This window comes from Pinus tabuliformis, chromosome 4_1, assembly GCF_031772625.1.
Source record: "Pinus tabuliformis cultivar Carrire ecotype Pingquan chromosome 4_1, CPIR1, whole genome shotgun sequence".
In the NCBI taxonomy this organism is placed as follows: domain Eukaryota; kingdom Viridiplantae; phylum Streptophyta; class Pinopsida; order Pinales; family Pinaceae; genus Pinus; species Pinus tabuliformis.
This window is the reverse complement of record NC_142303.1, coordinates 789,362,577-789,373,304: the sequence shown is the minus strand read 5'-3', so window position 1 is coordinate 789,373,304 and position 10,728 is coordinate 789,362,577.

Sequence of the window (10,728 nt, the reverse complement as noted above, 5' to 3'; positions counted from 1 at the left end):
TAAGGCGGTTCACTCTCCCGCACCTCTCGAAATGTGCCTTTAACTCCTCCTCTGTGCACCCGTAGTCAACATTAGCTACATAAACGGAATATGCTTCAAATTCTCCCGCTGCTACTTGTTTATTAGATATCGCCTCCTCATTGAACTGCACGTTCTTCACGGATTTCCCAGAATTCGCGGCCATGACAAAGTACTTCTACAGTTCTACTTCACTGTTTTTCTTCTCCTGTAAGACCAATCAAGCTAATCCCACTGAAAAAACGAACCTTCTAACTACTCGCTGCTGTCTTTCTCATGTGATTGGATCATCTAAATCCAATATATAAATAAAGAGGTTGAAACCATCGACGTATCACTACACGGATTTTGGCCGACATATAACCACTTTTGGAGGTTGAGGTTATTTAGTTTGGCTCAGAAGAAGGGATTGAGAAAAATGTGCAATATGGAACTTTTTACTTGATAGTATTGTTGAAATTTTTTAAAATTGATCATCGCAAAAGTATCAGCTATCCCACCCGTGGGAGATGACGAAAGATGTATTCACTAAAGGGTTATAGGAGATTTGTTTATAATAGAAAAAATGTAAGTTACTAAAACTCTTTCTTCATGAATTAATGGTAATAATGCAAAAAAAAATAGAAAAATAGATAGCTACGTTTATTATTAGTGATAATGTAAATATAACAAAACAATAACAAATTTATTTATTTAGAGGAATGGTTGTATTTTTACAAATTTAAATATAATATAAAAAATGAAATATATTGTATTAATTTTTTAAATATATAATTTTTATTTGTAGATTTTGGGTATAATTATTTTAAATTTGAAGTATGTTATTTTTCATATAAAATATGGTATATATATTTTTTTGTTAATTTGAAATCCATAATTAAAGCACATAAGTGGAGAAGAGTAGTCACGGACCAAAGGATGGGAGATCATGTAAATATATAGGAGCAATTAAAACAGTTAAGAGAAGACATGATCGTTTTGATATTGCAAGAAGAAAGTAGTAAACAAAAACTCGTTAAGGACAACAAAGCACTCAAGCAAGAATTAGAGAAGGTTAAAAGGGAGGTAACTATTAGGGATAATAGAATTGGATTATTGGAAGAATCATTAGGGACAATATCTCATTTATGAGTGATTGGAGACTTCCACAGTTAATCATATTGTTAGAGATTTCTAGAATAGCCACAGGGGCTTCGCTAGGGGAGAAATACCATACCACGTGCATTCTTATTGGGGGATATATATTGAGGAAAAAATGACATAATATATTGGGATATATATAGGGGTAAAGGGTTTTTATATTGCCAATTATAAAAAAAATGGAGCTCAAAGTTAATAAAAAACTATAAAGGGGTATAAAAAATTTCAATGAAAGATGGATACCTACAATATATAGTGAAAGTAGGGTTTTTTAAATTAGGAAGGTGTATTGGATTCGTATTGGAAGGGGGTTAAATAATCTAATTTTTATAGGTATTTTCCAATATGTAGTCAAAATAAGGGTATTGTTTAATATGCCATGAATGCACCTGATATGTTAGAGGTTCGTTGAGTGAAGCCTCCGCGGGAATAAAACTGTGTAATATGTGTGATCTATTCTATGATGATGGATGGAGTCACCATCTGAAATGTTGGATAGATCACACATACTACACAGTTCTATTCCAGAAATCTCTAACAATATGCTATGGAAATGGTGGAATATAGGTCACATGCCAAGACATATTCCTTATTTCTCAAAGAATAGTGGCGCAAACATCAAATTTATAGCTTGGAAAAATAAGGAGAGTTCAAGAATCAAGCACCATAGGCATTAATACAAACATAGTATAATAGTTGTGTGGAGGAAAAATTAAGGCTATGTGAATTCTACCTTCATGACTTCATCCTTTCTCATCCACACAGTTGGGACCCTAATCCTTACATGGGAGATCTATTGTTGATTGCCCTATCCTCATGGATAAGGCATGAATAATTAAGGATTGAGAAGATGAAGTAGAGGAAAGAAGAACTATCGAGATCCCTATGGGTCAAAGATTAACCAACAAAACCATAGATAATATTAGCAAACCATGAGATATTTTCTTTTGATGAAGTAGTGGCTCATGTTTGGAGAAGTAGAAAAGAAGAGGCTTTGTCATATCTAGCGGATAAAATCATACTATTAGGAAATGAGGTCACGATAGCTTACCAAAGAAGATGCCAATCGCTTCTTTATTGCCTTGAAATTAGAGGACCACACTCCTCTATTAATATATAGGATGAAATATCAAGGGAAACACTTTATAGGAAATTAATACGAAATATAGTACAATGTGGGTCGGACTAGATATTAACCCATCCCTATTGCTTAGGAAAAAAATAGACTTAGATCAAAAGAAGGAAGAGTAGGAACGAAAGGGTACTGAAGAACCAATAGGTTTATACCATTAGGTAGACTTCACCATATACATTTCTTGGGGTATTAGGTTAGAATTCAAAGAGCAATGTAACTCGAAACAACAATAACAGCAAAGGGAAAAATAGGACTAGAAGCTAGAGTTTCCGAAGGATGTGAAAAAAAATATGAGTTGGGGGCTTTGATGGGCCTTTATAATGAATACTTTGAGGATCTATCTATAGTTCCTTTTTCTTAGTAAGACTTGTATTTTTTTAAATAAAACATATATAAATAATGAAGTCAAGTAGGATGCTTAATTAGTATGAGCATGCTTATGTTTTTGTTGTTTTTGGTACAAATAGTGCATTGGATATGGCAAGATATTGTGAAGAACCTTTCACCAGTAGCATTGTAATGAAATGGGGATCCTACTCCTGATATTTCTACCACTTAAGCTAAATTTAATCAAGTTACTCAAGAACACATTCCAATTGAACATCAAATTTGTTATCACATTAACTCCGAAAGAAAAATTCCCCATACTTTTGGGGATATTGGAAGGATTCCACCACATCTATGTGGGACTATTCCTCCCTGCATGAATAAATTTAGGACTTCAACCTTAGAGTACTTAGTTCATTTTTTTTATAAGTTGGTTTTAGTCTCAAATAATTTCAAACCTTGTAAGCATGCATTTATTTTTCTCATGTTGATGGAGAAAGTTATTGGTTTCTTCTACTATTGTTGATTTTGTTAGTTTCTTTAGCATCTTGAGGAAGGTCCATCCAAAGGACTCCAAGAAATCTTTTAGTTTATTTTATTAACCCAATTTCCTATTTTATCATCTGCTTATAAATTGTTGTTTCAAACTTTCAATATTTGCATTTATTAACTTTTACTATAAAAAAATATAAATCCCATGACATAACTCCTTTCTTGTGTGAAAATATGATTCTTAGGACTCGTCTTAGTTTAGTTAAGTAGTTTTTATGTGGATAAAGCAATTTTATCTCTATTTACAACTTTATTTGAGTAGCTAGGCAAGTTTACTATAATGTTGTAGAGTTTTCTATAAACCAATGCAAAGCTATTATTTTAACATATTTCTCCAAACGGTTTTAACTCAGAATAGATCTTTTCAAGTGATGTTTCCTACCAATTTGCAAATTATACTCAAATGAGAGGTTACTCGTGACCTCTTATCTCTTTCTTCCAAAATTTTGAGAAGATTAATGTATTAACCCAAAATCAAAATGACATCCCATCATAGATGCTCTTCTTTGCAGCTTCTCTTCCTTTATATGCCAAAATTCTTTTATGTGTCAAAATTGTTTCAATACCTCTCCTTCACTGCCTTTCTTCAACACCTTGTTTCATCACTATTGTAGACCTCTTTTCCAGAGTGGTTAGTTGCATTTCCAAATCTTCAATTTTCCTCCTCCATCCCTTGTTTGTAGCTCTAAGCTGATTATTAATTTTTCTCACAAATTTGGCTTCTTTGGTTGTAGGGACAATCCAGGTCAAGTATTGTTGCTCATTGCTAACTATTTCTAATTTGGGTACTCTTTCAGCCTCCCAAAGAGCCTTCATCCTTTTGAAGTTTGTCTTTTCAGCTGCATGTTCTCTTGTTCTCACCCTTAGCTTAGAAATCTCATTGTTGGTAGCTTCTAACCTTGTTCCCATGACTTCATAACTGGCCTTTTTCATTTGAGTAGCAGGAACCGTGTTTTTGTCTCCTTGAGGTCTTGAAGATGGTAATTCTAACTCTTCTTGCACAACACAAAGGGTTATTTTGTTCTCCCCAATTCAACATTGGACTCCTGTAGTTTCTTGGACTGTCGGGTTAAGGGTTTTCTGGGCTTGAACACAAAAGCTGCAACCTCATCCTTGAATTCCAATTTTCTAGAGGATTTCACCTTCTTCGACTTCCTTTGATCAACCTCTGTTACATCTGCTTGCACCAAAGGGGATTCCGTAATGTCAATTGCCCTTAAGATGTCACTTAAGTCATCCTTCAAGCTTGAACCTTCTCCTGAAATCATTGTTTTCCCTTTTTCCTTTACAATCTGGCTTCTAGTAAGTCTTCTTTGAGCTGGTTTGCTGGATGGTTGTTCTGGTGTTTCTCCTTTAAGCTTAGACATTTTTCCCTTGGCATACTTAGGAGTTTCAAGAATGACTGCTGGACTATTAGCTGCTGAGGTTTTGCTTGCTTTTTCCTTCACCTGCTTCCTTGGCTTTAACTTCGCAAACCTTTTTCCCCTGGTCATTGTAGACCTGCTAGTTTTAGCTGATGAAGCTTCTTCGACCCCAGAGCTAGTACCTTCACCTTGATTTTTTGTTCCAAATTCACATACAAACAAAAGCGAGGACTAATCTTTTTTGACCCTTTTGAGTTCATGTAACACTATTAATTTAATTATGCCATGATGAAACAGGGAAGTCTCACACCCTTGGGATTTTAGCTGAATTTAATCTGCCATCTTAGCTATACTTCGAAATAAGAAGTAAGGCAAATCTAGAGAAATCATACCAGTAAAATGTAGAAGAAGTTTGAAATGATATGAATAGACCTTCTGATATATGCGTTCACAGGTGAATTAATGTTGGATGTTGAAGAGCGAGTTGGTGTAGCTGTCCTTGATGTAATCTTTGGGAACTGCTTTGGTTAAGTCAGTTTCTGAAAACTGTGGCTTTAGGAACACCTTGCATGGTTCCATATTGAATCTAAAATTCTTGGACCAGGCCTCTTGTCCCCTAGGAATTTCGATGACCAACGCTATAACTTCTAGAGAAACCTACATATCAAGCATTCCGACCTTTGTCTTTAAACCATCAAAATGAAGTGCAAACTCCTTGGTTACTTGGGTATGCCCTCCTTGCAATTTTTTACAAAACTTCCAGCACCCTACTTTCTTGAAGGCCTCTACAACTGCTTTGTCTCTGCTTAGGACCTCAGTGTTTTATGGCTCAATTCTCAAGCAATGGCCAGAGTTGTGGTGCTTCTTTTCCTCCATCATCTTTTCTTCTAAGCCCCTGTAACAAAACCAGTTTGTCTTGTAATTCAATTGATCAGCCTCGCCTGAATGATGGATGAGGAAAAACCTTGGTGAATTATTCCCAAAGTTTACTATAAAAAACAACTCGGTTTCAAGGGTTTGCATGCAACTTAAGAGGATGAGACTAGCCAGCTTCTTTGAATTTTGAAATTATGATACATAATGGCCCCTAAATTCAAAATGATGAGTTTGGAGGGGTGGCATGCTCATGGACTGACTTGTGACTGACACCTAATCATGAAAATTCTAATGGGTTTTTTATGGGATTGATATTTGACAAGAATGTTTTTACGAATTCGTGCTTTCGTAGCACGCTACGAAAAGCGTTGTGAAAAGAGTAGTGTTTTCATAGCGCGGCACTGTCTGTGCTACGAAAACGTAGTTTTAGAACTAATTTCAAAATTTTCAAATTTGCCTCGAGCTATGAGTTTCTAGACAGGGTTGTGGAACTCATGAAACATCAGAAAAGGATGTTAGGCTTTATTTGGACACAAAAGAAAACTAAACCTTTGAGACTCCTAACCTAACATCTACCTACTAAGCATAAGACGATTTAACACACTCATCTAAGACCATGCAAAAAGAAAAAGTAAACTCTTGTTTTTGGTGATAATAGAGTGAACTAAATCTAGATGGGCCAAATATATTTGTGAAATGGATGAGTCAGATATATAGGGTGGGGCCCAATTTGGGTAAACCATGTGAGGCTGGATGAGTAGCCAAGCCAAATATCCAAGGAAGTGACATATATGCTTTAGCACTGCAGGAACTTGAATGCATTTGAAAAAGTTAAGTTAAGTTCATCGAGGGTGCAGAAAAATTGGAGTAAAATTTGAGAGGCTCAGATAAGTGGGACCAACTCCGGATATCTAGGACGATGTAAATCATGATCATTTTTTGGGTGAGAAATTTGGGAATAACCAAATTTCCTTAAGAACTATATGTAATGTAAACAAAGAATAATAAGCATAAGCTAGACATGGTGGGGATCATGGGTTAGTCGATGTGGCAAGGGTTACATGGACGTAGCCATGTCCATGTTGGCATGAAGGCTAACATGGAACCACCTAGGTGAGGTGGGATTGCCAGATGGGTGCCATGTGGTAACTCATTACCTATGTGGTGGAAATTAAATGACTAAAATTTAAATGGGCATAACTTTTGATCCAAACATCTAATTGAGTTAAAATTTACATCGGCAGAAAGATCTTGATGAGCTAAATGCACTAGTGTTATCAATGGTTAATTCTGCTAACTTTGGGAAAGAAATAAATTTATAGCCTCGTCTTCATAATGAGGCCATGGAGGTCGAGTTATTTGAAAGTATCACCTCCCATTCAACCTAGAAGACTCCAAGGGGGTGGGAGGGAGTATTACATATATTAACATTATAATATAACAAACAACAATTAATGTCATAATGTCATGAATATAAATCAATGTCACAAGGTGTAGCATGTTATTGAAAAAAGTTAGTGCCACAATGTGCTGAATATAAATCAACATTAAAATGTGAAAAACAATATCAACATCACAATCTAATGAACTAAAATCAACATGGAAATGTTATGAACAAATAACAATGTTGCAATGGGACCAACAAATACCAATATCACAATGTGACAAACAAAATATAACATCAAATATGGTGAACATATTTTACTAGGTTTGATCATGGTTGGCCATGATGTCTATGTATGAATATGTTTTACTGTGTAGGCCATGGTTAATCATGGTTTACCAAAATTGATCATGATTGACTAAGGTTGACCATGTATAACTATAATCAACCATGGGTGACCGTAGTTAACCATTGTCAACCTTAGTTCACCATAAGAAATCATGGTTATCTTGTATTAACCATAATTACCTTAGTCAACCATTGTAGACCATCATCAACCATGGTCAGTCATAGTCAACATGGTCAACCATCATCAGCCATCATCAACCATGATCAGTCATAGTCAATATGGTTAACTGTGGTTGACCATTATGAATAAGGTCACCATGGCCAACCATTGTTAACCATGGTTGACCATACTCAACAATTTTCAACCATGTTCAACAATAATCACCATAATTTACCTTATAAAACCATGGCCAACCCTTGCTCAACCATGCTCAACATGGTCAACCATAGTTACAATGGTCAAACATTGTCAACTAAGGCTATCATGGTCAAACATGGTGAACCAGGTCATCCATTATCAATGTTCACAACCATAATCTATCATAGAAAACTATGGCCAACCATGATGAAATTGCTCAAACCATTGCCACCCATAGTTGACATGCTCAAACCATGTCCACCTATAGTCAAATCATAGTTGACTAAAGTTGATCATCGTTGATCATTGTCATCCATAGTCGACCATGCCAATCTTAGTCAACCATGGGAAACCATATTCAACCATGGTCAACCTTAGTTGACCATGGGAAAGCATGGTCATCTTCAATACTATAGTCACCATAATCAACCATGGTCATCCATAGTCAATGCAGTCAACCGTAATTAAATAATGACACCATGGTTAGTTATGGTTAACTATGGTTGGCCATAGTAAATTATGATTGACTATAGTTAATTATGGTCACCGTGGTCAACCATCGTTAGCCATAGTAAATCATGCCCAACAATAAACCATGATCATCTCTACTTAACCATAGTCACTATATTCAACCATGGAAAACCATGGCTAACCATCATTCGAATGGTTAAACATGTTCATGGAATCAATTTTCAACACGGACAACCATAGACTATGATAGAAAACTATGATCAGCCATGGTAAAGTTAGTTAAACCATGTTGACCAACCAACATGGTCAAACATGGTTAACATGCCCAACCATAGTCAATTATGGTCAACCATGAGTAAACATGGAAAACCACGGTCAACCATAACCAATCATAATTGTTCATAGTCAATTATAGTCAGATGCGGACAATCACAGTCATTCATAGTCAACTATATGTTAATCATAATAAACCCTCATCAAAAATAACTTGATCATACTTATCCATAGTCAATGTGGTTCATATGCACACTAAATTAGTAAATGTAGTTCATGTAAACCAATCAACATCATTTTTATACACCTATTAATGTATAAAAGGTGGAAAATGGGATCAAATGGTGTATAGCAACCACATTTAATGATATGATTGTGCCATTAACTACCATTAACTATCAATGGTCAATCAATGTTCCAATTAAAGAGAGGGTGCATGAACAAAGAGTTAATTCGATGGCTAATTATTTGGCTTAAGTTCCAATATGGTCCAATGATCAATGGATAATCACACCCTTATTGGACAGGCACAATGGGATTCCTCATTTTGAAGTGCATAAGCAATATCATGTAGTTTTTTTCCTATGGGTATATGAATGTATTATTAGTCCCTACCGAAGGCTAAGACTATCGCAATCAATTTATTATTGACTTTGTATTAATATTGACTATAAATTTTCGCATTTAGTATTTAGTTTCTTTTTAGATTTTGTTGAGTTTCCCAACTTTTCTAACTTTAATTAAAAAGAATTATTTAATTAAAAAATATCATATATAGTAAAAAAACAAAAATGAATATTCGTGTTTGGTTTCTTTAATTACAAGTATAATATATCATCAATGATCTCACTCTTAATGTCCATACAATGGAGAAGTGGTAAAAATATCTTACTCTCACTCTCAGCCATATATAAATTATTTCTATGTCCATATGAAACAACATAATATTATATCAACTTTGTATAAAAGTAAAGTAGAGTCAAAATTTAAGAAAGGACTATATATACATTATGTAAAATAATTGAAAAAAAAACATACTTTTTATAGTTAAATATTTTTTTCAAATTTTACATTCTAAAATAAGTTTTCACTCAAGATATTTGATCCCTCTTGGTTAGTAATTATAATGGACCTATATTAGTTGTATCAAGTGTCCTTTTATAGTGATATTAGCCTACCTAAAAAGACATAACACTTTGTAAATTAAATTAAAATTAACTTCAATTTTCTTTCTTTTAATTTTAACTTATTTAAAATTTAAAATTAAATTAAATTTTACTTTTTTATTTTTATTTAACTTGTTGTTGGGAAATACCTCCTACAACTACCCAAAATCAACAAGACGTTCATGTATTCATCATGTTCCAAACTTTTAATTCCAAGAAAAACTATTTAAAAACACAAGTCCTTTCCTCCTTAGAGATTGGAACCTTATGTAATTCATTTATGATAACTGGAGAAATACAAGAATAATTGAAAGCGGATCAATTATCATTTGTGTCATTAATATATTATATGATGCAGGAGTTATATAAGTAAACGAAAAACAAGTGTAGGATGGCATTTGCTACCTTATGTAACACACATTTGGATTTGAAATCCATTACTAGTCCCTGCCTACAGCAAAGCATGGGCTATAGCGATCGCTTTCCCTTTGAATACATCTCAGTTTGCGTTGACTATCCTCTTTACTAAAATTTAATCAAGATTTTGGGCTCGCAATTTCGTTGCACCAAAATTTAAACAAAATTTTCAATTAGAACTCTTATTGGAGACTTCATGTGTCTCGAGGCACATTACAAATGAAAAAATTTAATATACCCAAAGCTTTTTTAATCCAAAGAAAACAAAGTTCTGAATTCCTGACATATCCAAAGTTTTTTTCTACCCATTTGGAACATTATGTAAACATTTTATTGTAATAGAGTAATGCTAACTCTAGCATAGCATTAATTAATAACATTTTTTGTTTGGAAAATTTTTCCTATTACATTGCATTGCTTAGTTTTATTTTATGTGTGTGCAGCATCTAGCTATTTCATGTCTGTGAAACCTAATTTTTCCCTACTTATGGTGGTTGCATATGACTTGACTTGACATTCATACACATAACACTAAATAATGACTTGACTTGCCAATGATACACATAACAAATTGTCCTAAACACAGGCAAAAATTTGTCTGGCATCCAAGCACTTGCAGAGTGATTCTTTTTTAGTAGAAGAAGCCATCACAATGAATATAGAGGTTTATATGGAGGGTACAGTGAAACCAAGAAGATCAATGTTAAGTAAAAAAATCCAGAGAAAAAAACAAAACTTATAATTTTTCTTTTAATTCTATTTTTTAATGTCTCACGTTCATATTTTGTTATTATGTATGTATATTGTTCAAATTTTTTGTTATGTGTGTTTATGTTTGATTTTTTTGTTATGTCTGGTTACTACAGTAGCAATGTTTCTCTTGACTCCAGGGCCATGGA